Source organism: Strix aluco, chromosome 5 (assembly GCF_031877795.1).
Source record: "Strix aluco isolate bStrAlu1 chromosome 5, bStrAlu1.hap1, whole genome shotgun sequence".
NCBI classification, from domain to species: Eukaryota; Metazoa; Chordata; class Aves; order Strigiformes; family Strigidae; genus Strix; species Strix aluco.
In genome coordinates, this window is record NC_133935.1 from 28,278,037 (window position 1) to 28,305,016 (window position 26,980).

The window sequence follows — 26,980 nt, forward strand, 5'->3', positions numbered from 1 at the left end:
TGTTTTGTCAGTCTGGCCCTTATTTATAAACTTAGCTTATTCACTAGAGAGGAACAATTAACCTTTCAGCAAAAATACCAGTTCATATACTTAAGAAATGGCATAGAATAACTGATGTGCAGTCTGAAATTAAACCACAGAAATCTTTTAAGCTCTTGAACAGACTAAAGAAGATAAACTATTAAAACAGGAAGACATATTCATTGAAGGTGCCTGCTGAACTGATCACACCAGTCTAGTGACAAGAATAGCTTCCTTGTTATGTATTGCAACATATCACAATAAGCTAGCATCCATTGAAGTAGAGAACTTCAGTCCAAAATAGTTCTAAAAGATGTAACTTTTCTGAAGAACTGCTTTCAGACTACATACCTTTCTATTAACCTGTGAAGCAATATGGTCAAATAGTGTAATTAAGCAAATGGGATCAGAAATCTGACAAATGCCTTCAGTCCCATGGTAATTTACTGTAACTTACTTAGCAAGAAATACTGACAGCTTAGCTAATAACTAGAGGGTAGTTTTGAGTTTCACACACACAACTAGTCTGGGCATTCTCCAAAAGGACTTCACCACACTTGAGAAGAGCTATATTTACTGGAGGGACCACCATCAGTGAAGACATCTACATTGTTCAGGAAATCAGTTCATGCTGCTGATGTACATGTGTTTAAGAAGGCTCAAACTGTTGTGTTGGGTGTTTTTTGTCAAGTCTTAGAGCAGCACTTGCCAACAGTGTTATGCCACAATCAGAAGGAGCTTGAAAAAAATTTCCATATCTGTTTATTTGCAAGACTTTTACAGAAGATAAGTAATGGTTGCATACAAAACCTTGAGGAATTTTGTGTCAGAAGGAGATCTAATAAAACACGCACTGAATTCTGAATTCAGTCAAATGCCTTTTTACCTTCCCCAAGAGGGGAAACAAAGCTGCTGTCACAGCAGAATGTGTTAGTGTTCCATTTCAGAGTTATATGTAGAGAGACTAATATTATCTTTGCAGAAATGTCAATAGTAAGCTGCCCAGAAGACAGAAAAATCGAGCTCATGTGGGGGCATGCACACACACACACATATATATACGAAGACTTAAATTGCAAAGAGCCTGAAGGAAACTGGCTACATTTCAATTTTAAGTAGAAAAATCAATCTCTCAGACTAGACAATTATTCCCACAGGGCGAAGGCTGGAATATTTTCTAAACTTCTGTTATCATTCTGAAATATGGTACAGGGCATAAATGTGTCAGCATATGTTTGATATTGTTATTAACAAGGAAGAAACTGAAGAAAATAGTGCATTATTGTGTTCTGAGGGACTCTTTGGACATGGATAGGGTACCAGTTTGACTAAAAGACTGAATCCTGGCCTAATTCAATTACTATGAGGAATTTAATTACTCTCTCTCATTAGAGGGGGTGTGCAAAGGTGTCCAACAGACTTAGATCTGCATACTCAACTTCCATAGCTAGGTTAGGAAATATCACCTAAAGCATGCTCTGACATATTAATGAAAACTTAAAAATCCAGAGCAAGGACTAAGAAATATTGAACCAAAGGGATCTTCAAATGAGTGGCTGAATCTCTAGATCAGACAGACCATCTAGCTCGTCCAGATCAGTTTAACTTAGTTTAAGACACAACAGCCAGGTGTGAGCTATATCCAGATTATTTAACATGAGTGCAAAGTTTGCTGTAATGAAACAAAATAGAAAGTTTTTGAAGGCAGTAGAAGGTTTTAAGACTGTGGTTAACTTTTTTCTCTACTGCCATTTTTACAACTCAGAACAATGTGTTATACCTTTTCCTGAAACTGAAGCTCCTCCAGAGATGTTGCTTAGACACTCCCTTTTCAGAGGGAGCTACAGACCATACTAGTGCCCGGTACCTCCTCTGCTTTGAGCTTTACATACTACTTATAAAGCTGCTGATCAAGTTCCTTGAAAGAAATGTGAACAGCAAATAAACACAACAGGTTAAAAAAAAAAAAAAAAGAAAAAAAAAAGAGACTGTATTTCTCACATTTTCAAAAATTGCTTAACAACCTCAACCATTCTCAAAGTGTCAGTCACTAAGTTACTGTACTGGGTCTGGCTGATCTGGAATTGGTTTTCCCCTGTAGCAGCCCTCATGGTGCTGTGTTTTATGTTGGGAGCTGGCAGGGTGTCGATAGCACACTGGTGTTGTGGCTACTGCTGAGTAGTGCTTACACAGCACCAAGGCTCTTTCCAACATTCCCCCCCCTCAGTGGGATGGGGTGGGCAAGATCTTGGGAGGGGACACAACCAGGACAGCTGACCCAAACTGCCCAAAGGGATATTCCAGACCATATGACGTCTACTCAGGTATAAAGCTGGGAAAAAGGAGGAAGGGGGTGGGGTCACCCTTGGTCCTCCGAGGCAACCACTACACGTATTGGAGCCCTGCTTCCTGAGAAGGCCCGACATTGTCTGTTAATGGGAAGTAGAGAATAAATCCGTTTTCTTTTTTTTTTTTTTTGCTTCTGCACGCGGACCTTTGCTTATATTAAAACTGTTTTTTGTTTTACCCACAAGGGTTGGTTTTTTTCTATCTTATTTTCTTTTCCCTCTTTGCCCTGTTGAGAAAAAAAAGGGGGAAGGGGGGGGAAGTGATAGAGCAACTTGGTGGGTACCTGGCATTTAGCCAAGGTCAAACCGCCACAGTTACATTTCCATAGATCTCAACTAAATTAAACACAGAAACTAAAATGTTAAACTTCAGCCTGACTTCAGGCAGACTCATTTTCTACTGATGTTTCTAAGTCAATATATGTTTCTTCCTAAGTCACTATATGTTTCTGTGCCCTGTAAACGAGGCGTCAGATTCTCAATGTCCTCTCCTCTCCCCCTTCATCAGTTCCCCTACTGAGTTCCTGGAAGATAAATAAAACACCAGTCTGCTCACCTGAAGCATACATCTTCAACAGTGAGAAACACTCTTATCACAGTAAGACAGCAAGACACACAGCTGCATGCCTGAGTGACTATTTAGTTTGCTACAGCACTCTACAGACTAACAGACTTTGGGATACAGCTTTGACTTGGGGCAGTCGGCTTCTGGAGCCATCTAATCTTCACCCTTAGAGGCCAGAGACACATCAGCTCCTATACTCAGCTTATGCTTTCTTGTCATGTTGACCACATATTTACAGTTCCGGGTGGTAATCTAGTACTATAGGAATGTAAATATTAACTATTGATGACAAGGGTGAACACATGTCATGCAGTTACCACATTTTTATACACTATTTGCAGGTTGAGTGCATTTTGCCTACCAGTGGTGGGACAGGCCAGGATGGGACAGGCCAGCAAATATGCCAGGATATCAGAATGGACACAAAGCTGCTGTCTACTTCATGTATACCAGAGCCAAGATAGCTGGGGAGGAGTGGGGCACGTGGAGCAATAGGTCTTGCTGGGAAGAGGAAGAAAAGAATATGCCTACATCCAGGGATGCTACTAGACCAGAGAGAGTGGAAGAGATTAGTGTTCTACAGATGCACCCAGACAGAGCCGCTACAAATGGACAACCCGCATACTTTAACCAAAGCAACTGTTTAAATATCACCATCAGGAGGAATTCTGATCTTCTCTACCTGTCTTTTCAAAAGAATGACAAGAAGAAAATTGATAACTCCTCTCTCCCCACCCTGGACACTGAGTAGTGTCAGACAGGAAAAGGGGAGCAGAGCGGAAGATAGATTCTAGTCTTTCTCTCATTGGGTTTGCAATGGAAATCACAATGATTGATAAATGTGTTGCCAAACAAGCAATATATGTTTACTCATTTTGGTTCATTTGTCTCCATGGAACCCGTCAGAGAAAATTAATCTCCTAGCTGAAAGTAAGCTGTTGTCAGAGCCAAACTCTTCCAGCTTGCCTGCAGGGAATTCTTTGCCTTTCATTATGACTGAAGGCCTGTACTGCACTACTGAGCTGCACCTCATTAAATCAGCACTGAGCAGACTTCAGAGAGCTACTTCCTTCCTACAGACACCATGACAGTCAGAGCTTGCTGCTGCCATGTGGAAGGAGCTGCTGCATGTCAACACACAGACATTTGCTGCAGCTAAAGGTAGATGTAATTAGGAGACACACAGTCATGTTAACAATTTCAGTACCAAATTTCCCTGCTGCCTCCCCTCCCTTTTGAATAAGAAACAGATAACATGTTATATTTTTTGTTTCAGCAGCCTGTTTTGTAATCTCTTTCTAGATTACTTCCATCAGCTTTGAGAAAAATTTGGCACATGGCAAACTCTTTGACTCAGACTTGGGTCAGTATGAAAGACTTCATTAGCAAAGCTTCTTTCTTGCCACAGAGTGCTTATGCACTTTACATTAAAGCACATATTTAAACACATCTGCAGACTTTGTTCCACCAATTTGCAGAGAGTGGTGGGAGGGGAAAAATGAAACGCTGGAGACATGGCCTTTAAAGAGATGCTCGTCTTTGTAGCCAACCCTTTCAGATAAAAGGAAAACAGCCCCATGGAGCAGCTACTGAGAGCAAGGATAAGACAAAGCACTTCCCTGCTAATTCTGTCCCCAAATCTAAGTGCAAAACCTATTGTTTATGGAGCTGAATAGCTCAAAATAGCTCAAATTTTTAGCCTTAGCCCATCGCTCCAGCCTGTCCAGATCTCTCTGCAGAGCCTCCCTACCCTCGAGCAGATCAACACTCCTACCCAGCTTGGTGTCGTCTGCAAACTTACTGAGGGTGCACTCAATCCCCTCGTCTAGATCACCAATAAAGATGTGAAACAGGAGTGGCTCCAAAACCGAGCCCTGGGGGACACCACTTGTGACCGGATTTAACTCCATTCACCACAACTCTTTGGGCCCGGCCATCCAGCCAATTTTTTACTCAGTGAAGTGTGTGCCCATCCAAGCCATGAGCAGCCAGTTTTGCCCGGAGAATGCTGTGGGAAACAGTGTCCAAGGCCTTACTGAAGTCGAGGTGAACTACATCCACAGCCTTTCCCTCATCCAATAAGCAGGTTGCCCTGTCATAGGAGGAGATCAGGTTTGTCAAGCAGGACCTGCCTTTCATAAACCCATGCTGACTGGGCCTGATCATCTGGTTGTCCCGCATGTGTTGTGTGATGGTACTCTGGATGAGCTGCTCCATCAGCTTCCCGGGCACCGAAGTCAAGCTCACATGCCTGTAATTTCCCGGATCATCCTTCCGACACTTCTTATAGATGGGCATCACATTGGCCTGTTTCCCATCTGTTGGAACCTCCCCGGTCAGGCAGGACTGCTGGTAAATGATGGAAAGCGGCTTGGTGCTTTCATCATGGTAGCTAAAATATAAAATATTTTCTTTCTAGAAGTATATTTCTGGAAGGATGAAGACCTTCCCACACCCATCCTTGCTTGCTCCCTCCAAGAAAACTATTTCCAGAGACAGCTTAAAGATCTGTAATAGCTACTCGCTCATCAAACTCCATTGCTTTAAGTATGTGAAAAATCAAGTATAATTCAGTCAGCACATATAATATGCAGAACTGCACCATCACTAAGTACAACTTTTATTACTCAAATCATGTTTGTTTTATGAATGTACTTACCCACTGACTAATAATGTAGTGCATTTCTTGCTAGACAAAGCCTCTACCATGGAGGGAAATGTGTTGGAAGTAGGAAACATAAGTGCTGGCTTGTTAAAAAAATTAAGAGGAAATCTGTGCTCACATGCTTCAGAAACAGCATGTAAAGAGGGACTTACTAACTAAGAATGAATAAGATTTCTAAGGAAAAAGCTAGGAAATACGAACATGTCTTAGGATATGCTCATTATAATGTGTAGTATACTCCCAAGTTTATGGACACTTGTAATATAATGTTTGCAAGTATATAGATGAAATGACAAAGGTATATAATTGGGCAATTACAAATAAGAGCATTTTGAAGGAGTGAAGTTCTATGATACAGCTACTCTAAATGCTCTCACACTGTTCTTAGAATGAATATTTTACAGGTCCCTTTCAAGATTTCCTAACACTCCCAAATCAGGCTTCAGAAAAAAAATCCCTCCTCTCTTCAGGTTTCCCCATCATGGATTTCACATCTAATTGGAATATCTGCTACATATGCTCTCCTTGCATAAACAATTCCATTTAAGAATAGTTAATTACAAACACTGAATTTCTCAATGAACAGACAAGTTCAGTTTGGCAGGCCAGCCCCCATGATTTCAAAGAAACATGTTCCACTTTAAAAAAAATACACAGGAAATAGACATCACAAGTTTCCTTCCCTCACCTAATGGGACTAACAGTGCTCAAACTCCATGGGGAAGTCAGTTACAGCTTTGAAGGCTTAACTGACAGGCTATTATTTCCATAGTTTCCACACCAACTGTTTAAATATTTAATCTCTTGACATGTCTTAATGATATTCCTCACTGCCAAAGGTTTAGCTTTCTGCACTTTTTAGCACTTACTAGCTGCCCAGCACCCTGCTGTTGAAGTCCCAGTAGAGCCCTGTAGGGAGCCAGCAACCAAAGAGTTAAAGCTAGAGCCAAATGGCATACACACAATAATTGTAACTAGCCTGCTTAATGAGTGTAGCAGGTTATTTGTGACACAACCTCAAGCAAGTGAAAAACCACGAATGAATTTGATGCATTCCTATACGGCATGGCTAAGCACAGGGGCTTTAGCAAGTTTAAGGAGAAACATGAGAAGGCAAATGGGGTTAAACAGCTTAGATGGCAGATGTTCTTGTCCCTGAAAAGAAAATGCGTTCAATTATTCATGTTCAATTTAAACTGACAGTAAAGCCAGCTTCAACAGAACAGTTCTTCTGCATTATTCATACCATCGAGCAAGCAGAGCCTCTGCAATGAGATGTTTTTGCAGATGGAGGAAGCCTACAAATGGTTCAGAAGCTGGGCTGGTTCATAAACTCAATGAAGAGAGTCTGTGTGAGCAAGATATAAATATGAAAATCCATCGAGTGTTTCTGTGAGTGTATAGATAAGGCTTACATCACCCGGAAGCTACAGAGGCTTAGAAACATCTTTGAGGTAAATTTTCAACCATCAGCAGGAGGAAGCAATGAAGTTTTGATCTCAGGTGTCTGGTCCTTGTACCTGTTATCCTGCAGGATACAGCAGTACTGAAGAAATCCATTTAACATAGTGGTTACTGCATCACAACAGGCTTTTTGTGTTCACTTCTGCTTAAATGAAGGGCCATGGAATCCTAGTTTCTTGAAAGACCCCAGCTAGTCTTCAGAGAAGCTTCAGGAGGCAGCTGCATCTCTTTGTTATGTCTCTCAAGGAACATTAAGAGCTGTGCTCCTCTGGCCATCAACAGCTGGAAGAGCTGCTCAGGTCTGTGAAAAATCACAGAGGGTAATCAAAAGGTACAGAGGGTACCTGCAAATGAAATATCTCAGAAACTACTTTGTGAGTACAAATTTTAAAGAAGTCTGGGAATATGCTTTGGCATCATGTCTCTTGCTTATGACCACAGAGCAGAGCCCTCCTGCAAGAATTATATGGCCCCATGCAATCACAAGTTAACTGAAAGTAGGACCTGCACCTTTCAAAGTCACCTCTTCTGTTCTTCTCTGAACCTGGTGACCTACACGGATGCATTCATAGACCCCAAATTTCCCTACAAAAGCTGTCTCTTTTAGCCACGAATGGGCTGGAGAGACACAGTAAGTCTCTTTGAGCAAGCAGACTAAGCCCTATTCTGCAGGCAGAGAAGAGATGCTCTGAAGTGCTATCAGCACAGCTGAGAAATCAGTTTTTCAGGGAACCTCAGAAGATGTCCCTCAAAGTGGCATAGACTGAGATGGTTCCCTTTCACTCCAGCTGATTTTTCCAGTCACAACAACAGCTCTGCATGAGAAACACTGCCTCCATTTCTAGTCTAAGGGAAGCTGCTATACAACAAAGTCTTATCAGTAAATCCCACCATTATTTGCAAGCCAAGATGGCCTCCCTGGGCTATGCTGCTACACTTATTTATAATCACAGGTGTGCAAACTCAGCTACAAATACGAACCTGAGGCAAGCAAGGGGCTCTGAACATTAAAAAGGAATGAAACGTGGAAGAGACCACTGACTACAGCCATATAGGACTGAGCATTAACACAGCCCTCGAGGTGCATGGAGGAAGATAAATGTCCCACCATAGATAGGCATTCAAAACAGTTAGCTCACAAGATACCACAATGGAGAGAGAATAGTACCAAGCTGTAAGTTAAGACCACATGACAGCAGCTCCTTTTAGTACTTCATGTTTTGTGAAAGACCAGAGCAGAGATAGCACAGCCCTGTAATCCACATTGGGGATCTTAGACTGACCTCTTGCAGCAAGCATACACTAGTGTAAAACCAACAAGGCACAGCAGAACTCTTGCTCTGCCTCCTCTGTATTACTCACCTCTGGTGAACATCCACGTGCACATGTTTTCTAGTGACTGGTGTCACTGTGCAAAGCTCATTTATCCAACATCAGCTTCACTTGTGTTGCATAACAAAATCCCTTATTCCTACTAAGTGGTCTACACCGTACTTCTTACCAGCTGAAAATTTGTTCTTCTATTTCAGAGGCTGAAGTTCGCCCTCTACAGAGCAGACCTAAAACTTCTGTTGAAATTCCTGCATCAAGTCCAGAACCCATCTTTGGGATATAAAGCATTTTGAGAATGAGTGCCAGGTTTTTAATAAAAATTTAAGTCACAGAGACCTCATGTCTTCCCTGCAATTAGTCATCCCATTAACCAATTATACTCACTATTGGGAGCTGGAACTCAATTTTTAGTCAGATTTGGTGTCACTTCAGGTGCCAGAGACTGTGTATCAGAAATTTTTATGTTGGAGAGCCATCTAGCAGTAGACTCAGTGCTTTGTAGACTCTTGTAGCACACTAATTATCTTTCATATGAACCAACTAAGCATGAATTTTGCTACATACATTTTCCTGAATTAGCCTTGTAAACATTTTCTAAATCTTTCCAGACCTCTCCCACCACCAATTATTCTTTTTGAAATGTAGGCACCATAGACAGATGAAATAGAAGTACTCAGGGACTTAATAAGGGGTGACAGCATTACTATTTTACAGGTTATCATTTTACTGATTTGTTAATTGCAGGGTTGCCTCTTGCTACCCAAACCAATTGATTTTCAGAGCTTTATGTACTTTCACATCATCTGTTGCCCACATGCTACACAGTATCTTGATTTTTCACTGTGCTTTTCATTGGAATCAAAGTATTCTGGATGGGATTTCAAAGATCCACCTGGAGTTTATGGAACGTACTTTATGGAAAAAATTTTATTGCCAAGAGGAACCCAAGCTAAACATAGCAACATCCTGCCTTTGCATTCGTACCACAGGAAAGTGCACACCCTTCCCTTAAGGGCTACTAGACCTGGCTTCTCCCCACCAGTCTTGGCACAAACCACAGCACTGAAACACGGCAGCAGAGAATGACGTGTCTTGGAACCAAGGCCTTCATCTCCCTAGCAGAAAGCATGCTTATTTTAGCAGTATGATTATAATAGCAGAAGAGTAAGCACTGAAGTAAGAGGAAAAGGGAGAGAAAAAATAAGTCAAGATCAAGAACAGTGCTGAACCCTGGTGCAGTGAGAACACAGTCAGATATTATCTGTTTTGCAGATGTACTTGTCATTCAGACAAGTGACAGACACCAGTCTGACTTTATTCATAGTCCTTGAACAAACTCACTGATGTAGGTAACCCCAGACTTACACAAGCCAGAATCTGTCCCTGAGCATTTCAGAAGAACCCTCTCTTAGAAAGGGATTTCTGACAATACACCAGTCCTCAGGCAGGCACAGACCTGACTGTGAACAGCAAAGCAGAGGGCAATGCAGCTCTTCCTCTCCTGCACCCTCATCCATCCCCTGCTTCCTCCATGACCGAAGACAATGTGAGCTGGCAATGCTGCAACAGAGGACCAGGGGATGGTGACAATAGAAAAGTGAACTCATCATGGCCCTTCTGGTAAATCTACATGTGAGTCAGTCTCTTGCATCTGTATCAGTAGTACCCACTCTGTATACTCAAATGCAGCCAGGAGGCCAAACTTCTAACAGGCATCTAAGCCACAAGTCTGGGCTAATCTGACCTAATTTTTATTATTTATTTTAACAAAAAAAGATTCTAGGCTTTTTTTTTTTTTTTTTTTTTAAAGAAAAAACTGAAAATATGACAGAAGTGAAGATTATGGGTACAGGAAATAAAAATATTATTTTAAAATTTAAAAATATGTATGATGATGTTTAAGATGCTCAGCAGTCAAATTATTTTCTTTTTATTATGGAGGGTATTACTCCTAATTTTTTTCTTGCTTTGTTTTAGCTAATATTGCTACTTCAAACATATCTGAACCCCAGCCCCTTTAGATGTTTTTCCTCCACACTTGGTTTATTAATTGAATAACATAAGCCCTTCAGATCACTAGCAGGCCACAGGATCCAGGGATCACCTGCGATACACCTAATTGCATAGACTTCTTGGAAGTATAAGCTACTGAATTTCCTTCTATGCTGAAAGGAAAGAAGCCACAGCTTACAGAGAATCAAAAGTTATCTCTTCCCTCTAAAGCATCTTTTCTTATTGGGGAGAGCTCACATAACACAGAGATTAACACTTCCATAGTTCAGTGTCTTTTAAAGAAAACACACCCACTTCCACCGGCGTGTCTGAGAAACAGCTCTGCCCGCCCGTGTGCGCGGTTACTGCCTGCCCACGCACCCTCCAGAGGGGTCTGAGCCGTTCTGCTCCCACCATCGGCTGCAAGATCCATCACCCCTCGCCTTCCCTTATGTTTGTTTTCCAGGATGAGCACCGCTATTTCCCAGGAATAGCGATCAGGAGGCACCATCTAGTGGTGCCCAGAAAATCCACGCCTTTCATCTGGGTACAGTTTCTGAGACCTAACAGAAATAGTTTGTGTTATTCCATTCCAGACAGGGAAGGAAATCTAGTATAAGGCAAGACAGTCCTGCAGAAACAGGTATGACAAGCAATTGATCACTAGAATCCTGTACAGGCTCTAGACTAAATTAAGCTTCATAAAAAGACTGAACAGGGTGTTAGTGCACAATACATGTTGGGGGGAGCAGAGAGCTGGGGTGTTACCCCCGTACATTGCCTCAGGACATTCAGGCTTCCAGAGCCACAGGTGGTGCTCCCAGACCCAAGATGTCCCTTGTCAAGACAAGGGCTTGCAAAAAATAGGATCCTTATACCAAAGCCTGACCCTGAAAATCAGATAGTTTTGTTAAAGGGAGCAACTCCATTTTGATGATGTGGCTGTTCAGTGCAAAAGTCGGTATGAGGACAATTAGACTCCTAGAGTTTTTTAAAGCCTATCTTTCCCTCAGCTTTTCCCTTTGACAGCTACTTGTATCCCTCTACCTGTCCTTCTTCTGTCTTACCTTTGGAAAGCCAAAAAGGCAGACACTGATACAAACTGAGAAACAGACCTTGTCTAGTTACATGCACTCAAATGAGTTACTAGGAAATATATATGCTGTGAAATTAATGACCTTCAGTGATAAAACACGGATTCTTGTCCCATGGTGAATATAGGATTTTTTGGTGTTAAGGAAAATAGCAATGAGCTACGTTCACAAGGCTAGCAGTCCATACACAGCATTTGCTATAGTTATATGGCACAATGTAAGTTTTCAACCTTTCTTACCTTCCAGGAGCATATCATGACATCTATTCTTTACGTTCACTTCAGCTCTCCCATCTCCAAGAAAACACCCAACAAGGCAGTTTCCCTGGAGGCTTCCTTTAGGTCAAAGCCCCTCAGTAAGCATTTGCTCAGTTTTTGACATACCTCTCCAAGCACCGTCAGCCCTCCTCCAAGAGCCTCATAACTTCTCACAACATTGTAAGCTCATTCAACACTTTTACTAAACCAACATAACCTCTAATCAAACAGGGATAGGAGATCCCTCCTGGACTTTTAGAGACATCCACCACACCCACCAGTGAGAGTCATCTGATTGATTGCCCAGGTGATACAACACAGGCAAGGCTGGGCTCAATGCCCATCAGTGATGCTGGGCAGCAATTGGTTTTTAAGTGGGGAAAATCCCACTGGGGGAACCTCATTGAGGCTGGTTTTCTTAGGGCATGTTTCAAAAGCAAAAGAATCAGTACCCCAGAATTTGGACATGGATGACGTTAATTCCTTTGTTACAGGCCTGTAATCACTCACCCATAAAAACTGCGTAAAAACTACTGCAGGTCCCAAACAGTTTTATATCCTTCAAGCACTTTACAGGTCAAATTACTCCTTACCTACTCTAAGCAAAATGGCTAAGTGAGAACTCATGACACGGGAGGTAGCACTTGCCCATAGACTCACTAGGCTTTTTAAAGGAGTAGGAAACCCTTAGCTTTTAGAAATAGAGTATTTTAAGATACATTACCACGCTAACTGAAAACAGATTTGCTGCTGGGCTGCAGTTGCCAACATGTCAGCCAAGGAGACCATGAAGTTGTGGGTAGTCTCCAAAGCAGGGATAGCTTTTTAACTTCACTGTTCTCTCTCATGGTCTTGCACTGACTCATAAGAGCTATAAATGAAAAAGACTATGAAAGAGCTATGATAGTAGTAGTGGTAGCATTATTAATTGGTGCTTTCTTTGTGGTCTGGTTATGACACAGATAGAGTATCTCTTAGAATTAATAAAAGGCAAACAACAGTGCAAAGTGATAGAACAAGGTTTCATCAATTGTTATTCTTGTATTTCACTGGTTGTTTTTTTTTTTCTTCTCCTGAAAAATGAAGAAAGCCCACAGGTCAAACAGGACTATGTACTAAAGTACACAGGTCTTTGCATTGCCAGACAAAAGCCTGTTCCTCAGATGACAAAAACACTTTGTTTTTTCCTGATGCCCTTTTGTTTCACCCTCCACGTACCAGAGCTTATCATACAATGGTTGCTGGCAGAGCAATGAAGAAAATGAAACAAATGCACCCTTAGCACACCACATAAATTTCAATAGAAGTTTGCCAGGGCTGCATTTGGCCTAGTACACATATATAGTAATTCCAGCAAGCTTTTTGTTGTAGCCATTATCAGATAAACGGTGTTATTATCCTTAAGAGGCAGGGCAAGCAGAGGACAGAAACAAAGATGTTTTGGGACAATGTTTGGATGTAATGAGGCAATAGAAAGCTGGCAAACTAGATTGTTGGCTAGAGAAAGTTGGTGGGTCCTGGGAAAGGCAGGATTATTGTGGTCAGCTTGGTAAAAAGCACTGATTAGAAAAAGCCACTCAGTCACCTCTGTGGCTGTAGAGGTCCTGCAGTGTGGCAGAGCAGTGGAGAGAAGCCACGGCATCTGCAGAGAGGTTACTGAAGAGGCTTGCTCCTGCCTCCGGGACAGCAGGAGAAAGCCAGAAAACTCACCCCATGTTGCATCACTGTTAGGTGGGCTGGGGGCTCTTGAACCTGGCTGGGGCTCCCCTCTCATGCTGGAAATCTGAAGCAAACTTGCGTTGTCAGCAGAATCCTACTGCTGGAAAATGAGAAAGAGAAGAGTATCAGCCCTGCAAGTAGATGGCCACAGGAGACTTAATTCTGGGTACCTCCAGATGAACTGTGACAGGTAGAAGAGTCTCTCTGTGCCCAGTACTGGGGGATGGGTAATCCAAAATTGCTTTGAATGTATATAGTAAGATAATTCAGCCCTGGTCAGCAAAGTGGGCCTACAAAGGATCAAAGGTAAAAAAGGATTATTAAGTCCTCCTGGATTACAAGGGAGCCCAGGTGAAATTTTATCCTGTCACAAACCTGCATTTGTGGCAAAACTGGGCAAAAGAGTTTACCTTTTTTCTACATGTGCCAGACAGTGATATCTGTGCTCTGAACCTCCACAATGCAGTCTTAAGCTCCATAGTCAGAAAAAAACCCCACTCCAAAATAATCTGAAACCCAAACACCTCATCCTCAGAGATGAAAACACAGCATCCAGAAAAAAAGATCTTTTTCATCATGACTTGCCTGTGCCTCAGTTCCACATGGACAAGCCAGGTTGATGCCACCCTTTCACCTTGGGGGACTTGGTGGGTACCAGGCGCTGCTGGCTGAAGTCTAAGGCACTTTGGCCAGAAGATGCCTATTGCCATTTCACTACAGCCAGTTTTTTTGTGAGGATTGGATAGCTGCTCAGGAGTGATCTGTTTGTGCTCAGTTAGACAAAGATCATGGACAAAGTATCACTTGGATTCTCCTCAGGTCATTTGCAAAGGGTAAGCTGATCTAAACCCAGGACGATACTGAGAGGTGCTCGTTGATGGTTTTTTTCAGTGCCACCTGAGAGCCTTGCTGAGAGGGGGAGGCTGGGAATGTCTGGAGGCAAGGTGTGGCTTGGTCACTTTTTGAGGAGCTCTGGTTATCGTAAGCTAAAGACAAGCTTCATCGGGCTGTTCTCCATCCAAGATAAAGTGGACCTTACTCTAAATTTTACCAGGAAAAAAAATGCTTTAAAAATTGCAGTTATTTCCCTCTCTTTCTTCACTAACTTTTTTTCCACGATCCAGAGCACTCTGCACAATAGTCTTGTTAGTCCCCATTGCATTTGCCTTTATAGCTGTGGATATTTTACGTATAAGCCTTCTTAAGCAGAAGAAAACATATTACTATAATTATGTAACCCTGCACAAAAGTGGAAACAGGAAAGTTTTCACACTATTTGTTTACTTGTGGTGCTTTCATATCATCCAAGGACAATAATGTCTAGCTTCTTTCAGTAATGCTTGAGCCTGAGAAAGGGTTAAGAGTTTTCTTGTAGGTGTTTGCCTCACTTTGCCTCCCAGCTCAGGGCTGAGCTGGTTTTGCATATGTCTCTGAGTGTTCTCTGTCACTTTTTCTTTATCAGTGGTTTACCCTTTTGTGGCATTAATATTTTGTATAGTTAACTACCAGCACAATTACTCTGGTCCTCATTCTCCATACAAAGAAGAAAGCAGCTGCTTTACTGTTTATACTGTCTCTCCAAAGAGAGACATCCTGTAGACATATTTATTTAAGGAATATAATTGGAATTTTCTCACCTGTAACTATAATTTTTTATTTTCTTTTCAGCATCCTCTGCAGATACTGCACTAGAAGCACTCTCTCAGATTAATCAGGCTTTTGTCAAGAAACTTTCCAGAATCATTGAAGTATCAGACTAATACTACAGCTACACTTTGGCGTGCTTTGAATCAGACTGGTCCTCATACTAGAGCCTGTAAGGAGCACTGCAGTGAAAGCCATTTTGGTTAGCAAGTGTAGGATCACAGCACACTCAGAGCAGGAGGAGGATGGAGACTGGGTGGTGCCAGTGTGACAGCTGAGCCCAGCAACTGGGTCCAAACTCAAGACAGGAGGAAGCCAGACTATGGGGTGGGAGACTATGGCTCTGTCCTTGGTTTCTTGACATGCACTAATATGGGTCTCACCTTGGCATTAACAGAGATCATATGTCTGAACAATGGTTATACTGGGAGCTCCCTTTTAATATTAAACTGTGGCCAAAAGCAGGACCATTTCAGTAACTGTGGGTGTCAACAATAATATAAAGCTTTACAGGGGCATATCTTGAAACACAGATTGTAAAAAAAAGCTGCAAATATTTCTTTAGTATGGGTAAAGTTCCAGGGTTGCCTCCCCTACTCTTTTCCTGCAAAACAGGTGAAATAGTTGGGCTGATTCTGTTTGGAATATCTTCAGTTAGGGGCAAATACTCACCACGGAAAACAGCAGCTTAAACAATCTATTGATGTTGAAAGCAACAGAAGACATACAGATAAGAATGTCAAGAAACTTTAATTATAGCTGTTACTTCCTGCGCAGCCTATAATTAGATACCAGGGTAGTACTTTATAAATACTTAAGATACAAGCCAGAATACTTTTTGCTTATTTTTCCATCTCTGTATTCCCATCTGTGCTCTTTGTGTTGTTGCTTGCCAGCTTTCTGATAAAGCAATACATCTGTGGCTGATATTTTCTAGGAACCATTGTGAAAGATGTTTGCTACAAAACAAAATGTTATTAATTTTTTTCTCCAAATAAATGCTGAGAACAGTAAGGTTTAATTTCCTGCATGTCCACTTTCCTGAGGTCTCTTGTTAACCTCCATTTATTTTTTTCACCTCATCCTGTAAGAGAGCTTTACAAACCATGGTGTCATTTCAACACTTATTTTTCATTCTGATGCCTGGTTTGTGAACATACCAAGTTAGATATTCCACATTTTTTTTAAAAAAAGACCTTTTTTTAGATGCCTAAGTTTGACTGAGAAGCTTGACCTCAGGTAGCCATTTTCAGATACCATGGCCCTAGCAAAGTTCTCCTCAGACTCTTATATCTGAGCGATGATCATGGCCTTCTTTTGTAAGTCAAGAAACACAGCCAGTACTTCAGGGCATGTTTTCAGTCTCACTCTTTAAACCCTCAGTAGGGAAGACCCAGAAGGTGTGTGTTGGCACAGATGGCTCCTGTGCACACCCCACATTGTCCTCGGCATTGCATTTACAGGTGAGGGCAAAGGGAGAGTCTGGCTGAAATGTGCCTGTATCTGCCTATCCCCAGCTGGGATGCTGGCCTGAAAGTGCCTTGGGGAGTCCATACAATAAGTGACATATTACTAAGCTAGTGAGAGTAAACTGGCATCAAGAGTCACAGACCACCAGTTGGGAAAGCAGAGGGAAAGCTGTGATGGCCAGGTAGGCTCAGACATATTTCAGTCTTTGCTCTATGTCTATGCCAGCTTAGACAAGTTCACTCCTAGAAGTTATTTAATGCAGTCTGTGGCACAGGGTCATGGTGCCATTCCCAAATGAAAACTTTTGCCCAGCTCCAGTGCTAAATTGTGTTTTTTTACCATGACCAAGAACACTTGAATTGCAGTGCAAGCATGTGCCTCCTGCTATGCCTGGTGACAGGGCACTAAGCCACCCTCCTTGACTTTGCTTGTGTGTGGCAAAGTACTGATTCTACACTATCAAACAAACCAGGGATGGATTTAATTTGTCATTTAAGACTGATAAAAGATGAGTTCATTAGCTCCAGGTACACTTGATAACAGTCAAGAGGCAAAATCTTGAGCTTTTCATCTCACTGTTAGCTTCCCTAGCAAAAACTGTGTTGTTTCTCCAGATGTCTTAAATTTCTAGAGACACTAAAACCTTCTGTTAACTACCAAATTTCCCTACCAGCCACATACATCTAACAAGTTACTGAATGGGACCATATAGGTAATGTTAATTTCTTTAACTACTGCACAAAGCTAAAATAAGTGTGAAATTAAATGCAGGTGCTCATGAAGTATCACAGAATAGAAAAATATAGGAGTGCATACTCATTTGAAAGAAAGAATGAACTTCTTTTAGTGTCTACTACAGGTTTTAGTTGAATGGGGAATGACAGTTAGAAAGGCCTGAAACACTGGCCTGTTATTTCCTGCTGTGTCCTGGTTTAACCAGGATAGGGTTAAGTTTCCCCAGCAGTGGGGGGGAGCTCTAGCTGGGTTATTCAGATACCATGCGGATGTCACATCCTGGCAGGTCACATTTTCCTGGCTCGGGAGCTCGGTGCACTCGTGGTTTTGTACATCGTGCTTCCCACTGCTGTATTTGGTAGCTATTTTGCTCTGTTCATTGCTATCACTATTACTGTTATTGTTATTGCTGTTGTTTGTTGTGTTGCTATTGCATTATTGTATTAAACCTTTCCTTATTTCAGTCTTGGGGCTTTGTATTTCACTCCCTTTGTGGGGGAGGGGCAGCGGCCGCGTGGTCTCAGACCCCGGCAGGGACTAAACCACCACACTGCTGTCTCATTTTAATGAACTTTTTGTATGTGTTAATAAAAGTTTCTTATTCTCCTTGCATAAAATCTTAATGTATTTGCAACTGTGCTTTCTCTAGCCATTTCTTTATTATATCAGTTTCTCTTTTCCACAACTAGTTTGGGTGAAGGATGTGAAATATTGCTAATTACTATCTTTTAGTGCTGAGACTGTGGTCAGCCCTTTCTTGGGAACATTTCCAACTGAAGGCCAACATCCTGCATGCATTAATGCTGAGGAGAGGTTACAAGCATGTAAGTAACTGCACTATCCTCTTTGGTCATTACTGAGGGCTGTCCCTGTGCGAGTGCCTAAGGCACCTCCACCAGGTATGGGATGACCCTAACTCCCCACCTGCCCCTGCAGCACTCCTACAAGAATGCTCTAGATGGTGATGTGCAGGACTTTTACTTCCTTAAGAGCTCTACTGTACGTTCCATACAGGACAAGAGTGTTTTGTCTTCTTGCCATATGACATTGGCACTGCGAGTGCCTACTTGTATCCCCTGCTGCCTATCTTCCATTGCCAACCACAAGATCCTTCCCTCCTCAGGTGATTTACTCTTACTCTCCCCACTTCCACACTCTTCAGATAGCTGTTTCCTCTATTGCCATAAAAACAAGCAGCAGTTTAGCCATGCTGAACTGCCCATGCTGGAGGTCGCCATCCTCCATTTGAGAGGGGAAAAAACTAAACCCAAACACTTGTTTTTTTATGGGCACTTCATTCTTTTCTACAATGGGAGAGAAGATCGGTGCTAGTAACCTTCCTCCTCACCACTACCATCACTTGGAAAACTCATTATGAAATACAGCTTCCAGGGACATATGCGAGTCCTTAGCTGTATGGTGATGGGAAGATTTCCCCATAAGCGTCTGTACTAGGAGGAACAGGATCCTCTGCAAGTTCCTGCCACAGACATGCATACACATTGGCTTGTCATCCCTGCCTAGGCTTCTTCTAATCATCATGCTGCAGCCATCTTTTACATCCACAAGAGGGTAGGTTAGGAGGTAGTAGGAAATTGCCACTCATTCAATCCTTTCCTCTCAGGGATGGGGAGGAGAAAAGTAAAACAAAAGGCTCCTGACTGAGACAAGGAGAGGGAGGGATGATTCACCCATTATGGTCATGGGCAAAAGACAGACTCAATTAGGGAAGAAAAAGAGTTATCAATTTAATTTGAACACCACCACCACCAATTTGCCAATCAGAGCAGGACAGTGAGAAATACAACCACATCTTAAAAGCACCTTTCCCCAACCCCTTCCTTCTTCCTGGGCTCAGTTTTGCTCCGGATTTCTCTATCTCCTCCTGTCAGTGGTGCAGGGGATGCGGGTTGTGGTCAGTTCATCACCCATTGTTTCCAGTTCTCCTTTCTCCTCAGGGGAGGATCCTCACACTTTTCCCCTGCTCCAGTGTGAGGTCCCTCCCACAGGAGACAGTCCTCCACAGACTTCTCTGATGTGAGTCCTTCCTATGGGCTGTAGCTCTTCATAAACTGCTCCAGCGTGGGTCCCTGCCACAGGCTGCAGTCCCCCCAGCAACAGACTACTCCAGCGTGGGTTTCCCTCAGAGTCACAGCCTTTTTTTTTTTTTTTTTCTTTTTTTTTCATTCAGATTGGAAAAGACCCTTGGATCATCGAGTCCAACCATCAGCCCTACTCTACAAAGTTCTCCCCTACACCCTATCCCCCAACACCTCATCTAAATGACCCTTAAACACATCCAGGGATGGTGACTCCACCAGCTCCCTGGGCAGCCTATTCCACTGTATGACCACTCTTTCTGTGAAAAATTTTTTCCTAATGTCCAGTCTAAACCTCCCCTGTTGCAGTTTAAAGCCATTCCCTCTTGTTCTGTCATTAATTACCTGTGAGAAGAGACCAGCACCAACCTCTCTACAATGTCCTTTCAGGTAGTTGTAGAGAGTGATGAGGTCTCCCCTCAGCCTTCTCCTCCTCAAACTAAACAGTCCCAGCTCCTTGAATTGCTCCTCATAGGATTTATTCTCCAGGCCCTTTACCAGCTTCGTTGCCCTCCTCTGCACTCGCTCCAGCACCTTGATATCTCTCTCGTATTGAGGTGCCCAAAACTGGACACAATACTCAAGGTGTGGCCTCACCAGTGCAGAGTACAGGGGGACTATCACCTCCCTACTTCTGCTAGTCACACTGTTTCTAATACAACCCAGGATGCCATTGGCTTTCTTGGCCACCTGGGCACACTGCTGGCTCATGTTCAGCTACTTGTCAGTTAGAACCCCCAGATCCTTCCAGACAGCTCTCCAGCCACACCTCCTCAAGCCTGTAGCGATGCATGGGGTTGTTGTGGCCCAAGTGCAGGACCTGGCACTTGGCCTTGTTGAAGTTGACGTTGACGTTGGCCCACCGATCCATTCTATCAAGTCTCTCTGTAGAGTCTCCCTATCTTCATGCAGATCGACACTCCCGCTTAACTTGGCGTTATCTGCAAATTTACTGATGATACACTCTATGTCCTTATCAAGATCATCAATAAAGATGTTGAACAGAAATGGTCCCAACACCGAGCCCTGAGGAACACCACTTGTGACCGGCTGCCAGCTGGATTTAACTCCATTGACCACCACTCTCTGGGACCGTCCATCCAGCCAGTGCTTGATCCAGCAGACTGTACGCTCATCCAGCCCATGGGAAGCCAGTTTTTCTATGAGAATTCTATGGGGAACTGTGTTGAATGCTTTTCGAAAATCAAGGTAGATAATATCCACAGCTTTTCACTCGTCCAATAGTCGGGTCATTTTGTCATAGAAGGAGATCAGGTTTGTCACGCAGGACCTGCCTTTCATAAATCCATGCTGACTAGGCCTGATCCCCTGGTTGTCCATTATATGACTTTTAATGGCACCCGAGATGACCTGCTCCATGACCTTCCCTGGTACCGAGGTCAGACTGACAGGTCTATAGTTTCCTGGATCCTCCTTTCTGCCTCTTTTGTAGATGGGTGTCACATTTGCCACTCTCCAGTCCAATGGGACCTCCCCAGTTAGCCATGACTTCAGGTAAATCATGGAAAACGGCTTGGCGAGCACATCTGCCAACTCTTTCAGCACCCTTGCGTGTAACCCATCCGGTCCCACAGACTTGTGTGCATCCAAGTGGTGTAGCAGGTCTCTGACCACTTCCTCTTTAATTGTGCTGACCTCATTCTGCTTCCCCTTCCTATTGCCTAGCTCATGAGGCTGGGTGTCCAGGGAACAGCCAGTTCCACTGAGGCAAAGCAGGTGTTGAGCACCTCAGCCTTTTCCTCATCCTTTGTTACTATGTTTCCCTCTGCATCCAATAAAGGAGGGAGATTTTCCCTAATCCTCCTTTTGCTGTTAATGAATTTATAGAAACATGCCTTCTTCAGGTGTAGCCATCCCCTCCAGTGTGGCATTCTCCACAGGCTGCAGGTGGGTATCTGCTCCACCACTGACTCCATGGGCTGCAGAGGGACAGCTGGCTTCACTGTTGTCTTTACCACAGGCTGCAGGGGAATCTCTGCTCTGGCTCACCTCCTCCTGCTTTCTTCAACTGATCTTGGTGTTTGCATAGGTATTTCTCTTACTCTCCCCCTCCTCTCAGGTTCCCCTTCTTAAATACATTATCACAGAGACACAGCCACCTTCACTAACTGTCTCAGCATTGGCCAGAGGTGGGTCTGACTTGGAGCCGGGGGAGCTTCTAGAAGCTTCTCACAGGAGCTACCTCTGTAGCCCTTCCACCACTACCAAAAACCCCACCACACACAAACCCAACAGAGTCATGAAGCCATTTCACCTCTGTGTCAGGTCTCTCAGAGAGCTGGTGCAGGGGAAAAATGCTGAAAGGTGTTCAGAAAAAGTCACTGCACCTAGTAAAGACTGTGGTACTGTTTTGGGGTAATAGCAGAGAGAACAGCAGGAACTAGCTTAATTTGCAGCTCACAACCTGCTAAAAAGCCATCGAACATGTAGATCTGACTGAGCATCCTCCCTCCTTATGTGGCCTGGTGTCAGGTTGTCAGGTTGCTCAGAGAAGCCAGTGAAGATGGGTGTTTCCCTACCAGCCATAACAGTACAGAAAAACCCACCAGCAACTTTATTAAAAATTGATAGATTAGTGCATACACTGGGCCATAAGCTTTCACCTAACACTAAAACCCCAAACATATCTAAAGCAAGCAAAGTCTGTGCTGAGGGACAACACTGCTGCCTCCCACTTCTAAGAAAATTAAGGCATTTTAAGGTTACTTCACCACTAACACTTGATGGAAGAAATCTTCAGCCAGGCCCCAGTCCAAGAGCTCTGGATGACCCACAGAGGCACAGAACGGCAGAGCTGTTGAGTTTGGAAGGTGCTTCTGGAGTTGGCCTTCTTCAGCCCTTCTGCTCAGACCAGGGTTGCCTAGAGCAGAAAAGTTGCTCAGGGTCATGCTTGGTTGGGTTTTGAGTATCTCAAAGGGTAGAGGCTGTACAACCTCTCTGGGCAGTCTGTTCCAGTGGTCAACCACCCTCACAATGGAAAAGTAGAGTAGCATAGCATAGCTAGTTGGAAGGAACCTACAATGATCATCCAGTCCAACTGCCTGACTACTTCAGGACTGACCAAAAGTTAAAGCATATTATTAAGGGCATTGTCCAAATGCCTCTTAAATACTGACAGGCTTGGGGCATTAACCACCTTTCTAGGAAGCTTGTTTCAATGTTTGACCACCCTCTTGGTATGGAAATGTTTCCTAATGTCACTGTTCCCACAGCCATGGTCCTCCAACTCAGAGGACCAGGCAGCCCAATGTCTATCAGTATTATTAAAGACTGAGGCAAAAAAAAAAAATAAAAAAATCAAGCATTGAATGCCTCTGCTTTTTCTTCATCCCTATTTGTCAGGTGGATCCCTTTTCTTCCTAGTCATTCTTAATCCTCAAAAACAGTCCCATGGGTAAATGAATTACCTTGGTGGTATCTCAGTTCTCCCACCACGAAACAGGTGGGAATGTTTCTCTTCTGAGTGTGGCTTCAAGGGAAGAGACATGCTGTGAAGTACCCAGACACTGGAGCAATGACAGGGTGTGGGCCATGTATCTAACATGATAGATGTTGGTGTGTCTGCTGTGATAAAGCAGTCTTGGTGCTGCCCATAGGAGCCACTGGGTAATAACCAGAAAAAATTCTGATGACACCTCCTGGCATACTGTATCTGTGATACAGCTTTTGTTTGCGCACCACCACCAGCCTCTGGGCATGTTTATTTTGATGAAATACATTCATACATCACCTCTCTACTAGAGTTCAACTGACATAAGGGAACAGAACATGGAAGAAATCTGTACTTCAGAGAGACCCAAAGATATATGGGGTCTACTTACAAGCTGAGGTGAAAAATGGGAGAATAATGGCACCTATTTTGCAAGGTATTTGACTTATGGGCCTATAACTCTTAAATCTTGGCAAACATGTGCCAGAATGAGTTGGAAATATGAGAAATTTACTGTACACTAAGCATTCTTCCCCTAATGAAACCAGGGGGGCTTCCCACACCTCCTTTTCCCTCCTCCTGCCATTCATCACCAAGTGGAGAAAAGTCAGAAGCTCCAAAGCACACAGGTAGAAATATGATCCTGACACCAGGTTTTACACCTCAATCTACTCCTTATTTTAGAAAAGGCTGCTTTACACTATCAGCCTATCTATCAGTCCAATTCACATGACAGAGGAGGCAAAGAAGAGAGAAGAGACAGGATGTCAATAAAGGTCTGTTTCAGAAGAGGTGTCAGGGAGGAGCAATCTTCACAAAGTGGTTTGTAACTGTGGAGCAGGGCCACTGCAGGTTGAGGGCTGAGGTGACACACATTATTATTCATGCTAGACAAAAGCCATAGGACATGCAGCCCAGCTCCTTTTGCTGCTGCTGCTACTACCACTGGCTCCTCAGAGCAACCTCAAACACTGTCCTGTGCTCCAGGGATGGTACCCAACCAAGCTGGCTGGGTCTAGAGAGAAGAAAGATCTGTTCTTGGAGACAGTCAAGGAAGATAGTCTGGAAAAACTCTGCGAAGGCATTTAGAGATGGAAACACTATAGATACCTCTTAGGAAATGGGAACCAGTAGAAGTAAGATGTGAGACCATCGGGAGAGGAACAGAGTGAAAAGGTGAGTGAGTGCAGGCAGAATGAAGATTTGTTTGCTTTGAATTCATGAAGTATTTTACCTGTACAGAGCCAAAGGACTATAAAGTTTCAGCCTGGACTTGTTTTTAATGCTTATTATTTCTTGCCTTGGAAGAAGAGGCCTTTATATCTTGACAGAAGAAATAAAGCAGTTTACCAGAAAACTGTGATAAGAACAAGGGGAGTTCTGTTTATCAGGCAGGATTAAAACATAAGTGATTAGCTTACCAACAGACAGAGGCTGCTCTATCAAAAGGCAACATGATGCACAGAAGACCTTTACTGATGGACACATAAGAAACTATTTCATGAGAAACAATTTAATTACATAAGAACAATTAAGAACGTAGAATTTAAACACATAAGAAACAATTTAAACTCAGTTAACAAGAATTGAATGATGGTCTGTCATTAGTAATTCAGATAACTGTTACAGAAGACCTTACCTGCATTATTCAAGTTTTCCAGTCCATTTTATTATTCATAAAGTATTCATGTGGCCCTTTGCAGTGAACGCCAGGCTGACTGGGGATGCTACTGGTTAATGAGCATCCCGTTCAGACTTACTGTGGGTGAGAGATAGCCTTAGGCAGAGTCACAAATGCACTTCTGTGATCTTCAAAAGGACTTTTTTAGCTGAAAAGGAAGTGTGGATGAAGGTCAAAACACAGGTCAGGATGTAGAAGTTAGAGACTTTCACTTCTGATCCACTGACATCCTGTGTGACTCTCAGTAAAGCATGATCTCTGCATGTATTCATTTCAAAAGCTGAAATAATGATAATAGTTACTTACTTCAAAAGGCTGCTGTCATGACTATTCATAAAAATGTTTATAGAACACTATCAAATTCTCAGGCAGAATACATCAGCGAAAAGCAAAGTATTGTTTAAGATTTTAGAGAAAAGAACCTATGTTAATAACATCAATGTTGCAAACTGAAGCAAACTTTGAAAGCTGAGAAATGCCAAAATTAAGGTTGTCAGTGAAATCTTAGTTTGGCTTCTCTATTTGCATGTGTTACAGGGTACATTGCAATTATGACATGTCATTTCAGGAGAGTATATGGCTACTGCAGAGCAAATGCTCTTCCTCTATCAACATATACATAGAAGGCGACATATACATACAGAGGCAACAGACTCCCTGTGGGGATGTGAGTGGAGTTGACCAAAAGCCTAAATAGCTGTGTACCCAAAAGTCTTCTACTGACAAAAAATTAAGTCTTTAAAGGTGTGTGATAAAACATGGAAGCATCCATCCTGGTGCATATGTTACACCAATGGAAAGCAACACAACATACAGTAGTGTTATTGATAGGGATTGGTAGCATTTTGGCATTCAACTTTTTGTTAGAATTTGTTTTTAATTCTGGTGTTGCTTTTTCTTCTATTTGATCACTTTTCTGACATGTCTGTGGCATCCCATACTGCCGAATTTCAATTTCTGTATCTCTTCTTTTGTTCCTCTTCCTGCATGCCTTCTGATTGTCCTTCCTCCTTTTCCTCTGCTTTTTCCTCACACACACTTTCAGTTCTTCCTCAAAACCCAGTCTTTCTCCTCTCTTTTCCCCACTTGCATTTAATCTTACTGTGTTATCTTACTGTCATCTCTGTTAGAGCCCTATCTTATGCCTTTCCACTTCCCCAGCCTAACACCTTCATATAAAACCCAATTTCTATGGTAAGAACTGTGGCAACAAATTACCATTATTTTTATTACAAACTGCACTGTGGAACTGAGAAGAGATCCAAAATAAGAGAGAAAAAACAACAGATAGCAGAGGCCAGGAGGGTTTGAAAATATCACAGAGCTCAGTGAAGAATCTCCCTGCAACCCTGTTAGTCATGCAGCCTGAATGGCTGGGTGGCAGCCTGTGCCAAGTGGAAAGAGGCTGCCCAAAGCTCTGGCTCTTCTTCCTCCTCAATAGGATTTCTGTATGGAATAACCGAGGAGAAAGTTAGGCTCTTAGAGAAGAAATACAATTCAAAGTTGAGCATGTAGTGAGCAAACTTGATAAGAAATATTGCAGGGGAATTGAAATTTCAAAGAGAGAAATGGGCTAATGATAAACCTCTCACACTTGGGCAAACTTTTCATGTCAATTAAGCTTGGGATAGGTCTATCAGGTTTCACTGGAGTTACAACATTGTACACAACATCAGAATTGTCCTATGGTATTTTAAATATTATCCCCCCTTCCCTGCCCCACTCTCCCTACAGCATGAAAGTGTCTGTCCAAAGGACAGGAGTCACATTTGCACAAACCAAATAACAGAATTCAAAGTGTGCTAATGATCCAAGCTGTTGCATTTGGCATTTTGAAAGGGCAATGCTAGGATCTGAGATTATGGGCATCTATCTAAAAAAGATAGATTTAAGCAAATCAAATTCTCAGAAATAATCCCATATAGCCCACTAACTTGAATTACAATGTTTCTAGAGATGACATTTAGCTAACTATAGCATTTGGAGCAAAAGGACATGGCTTTCTAAGACAACTTTCTTTGGCTTCCTGAAATTATGTGCATTCCTGGGACATAGGGATAGATCCCACTATGGTAAACGAAGTGGAAACCTCAGTTAAAAACATCAGGTTGTTTCACATACGATTAAATATTTCTTTTTTTTTGTCTCATTGAAGAGTACCGGCTCTTTTGCAGGCTGAGAAATCAGACTAGGTCTGAGATAAAACATTGATTATGTTGGGCAACACACAGACTTATCCAGGAATGACAGCTGCAATTTAGATTCACAGCCTGTCTTACCTCAACTGACTCAAGGCATGCAAGACACTAAAGAGAATCATAAAGCATATTTACACTTCCAGGCTTATATGCCCTTCAGCCAAGCCCATCGCAGAACTCTTCTCTTTTATTCCAAGCACAAGTAAAACTTCCGTCTATTGTATCAGATAACCTGGCTGTGCTAT

General features: G+C 42.7%; 1 protein-coding gene across 1 annotated transcript in view; it reads right to left on the minus strand.

Moving 5' to 3' along the window:
- Window positions 1-13,543, minus strand: part of SYN3 (synapsin III) — a 245,881-nt gene extending 232,338 nt beyond the window's left edge. Inside the window, exon 1 of the mRNA XM_074826492.1 lies at window positions 13,449-13,543. The gene's annotated coding sequence lies outside the window, so the exon portion shown is untranslated. The remainder of the gene's footprint in view (window positions 1-13,448) is intronic.
- Between the last annotated feature and the right edge of the window lie 13,437 nt (window positions 13,544-26,980).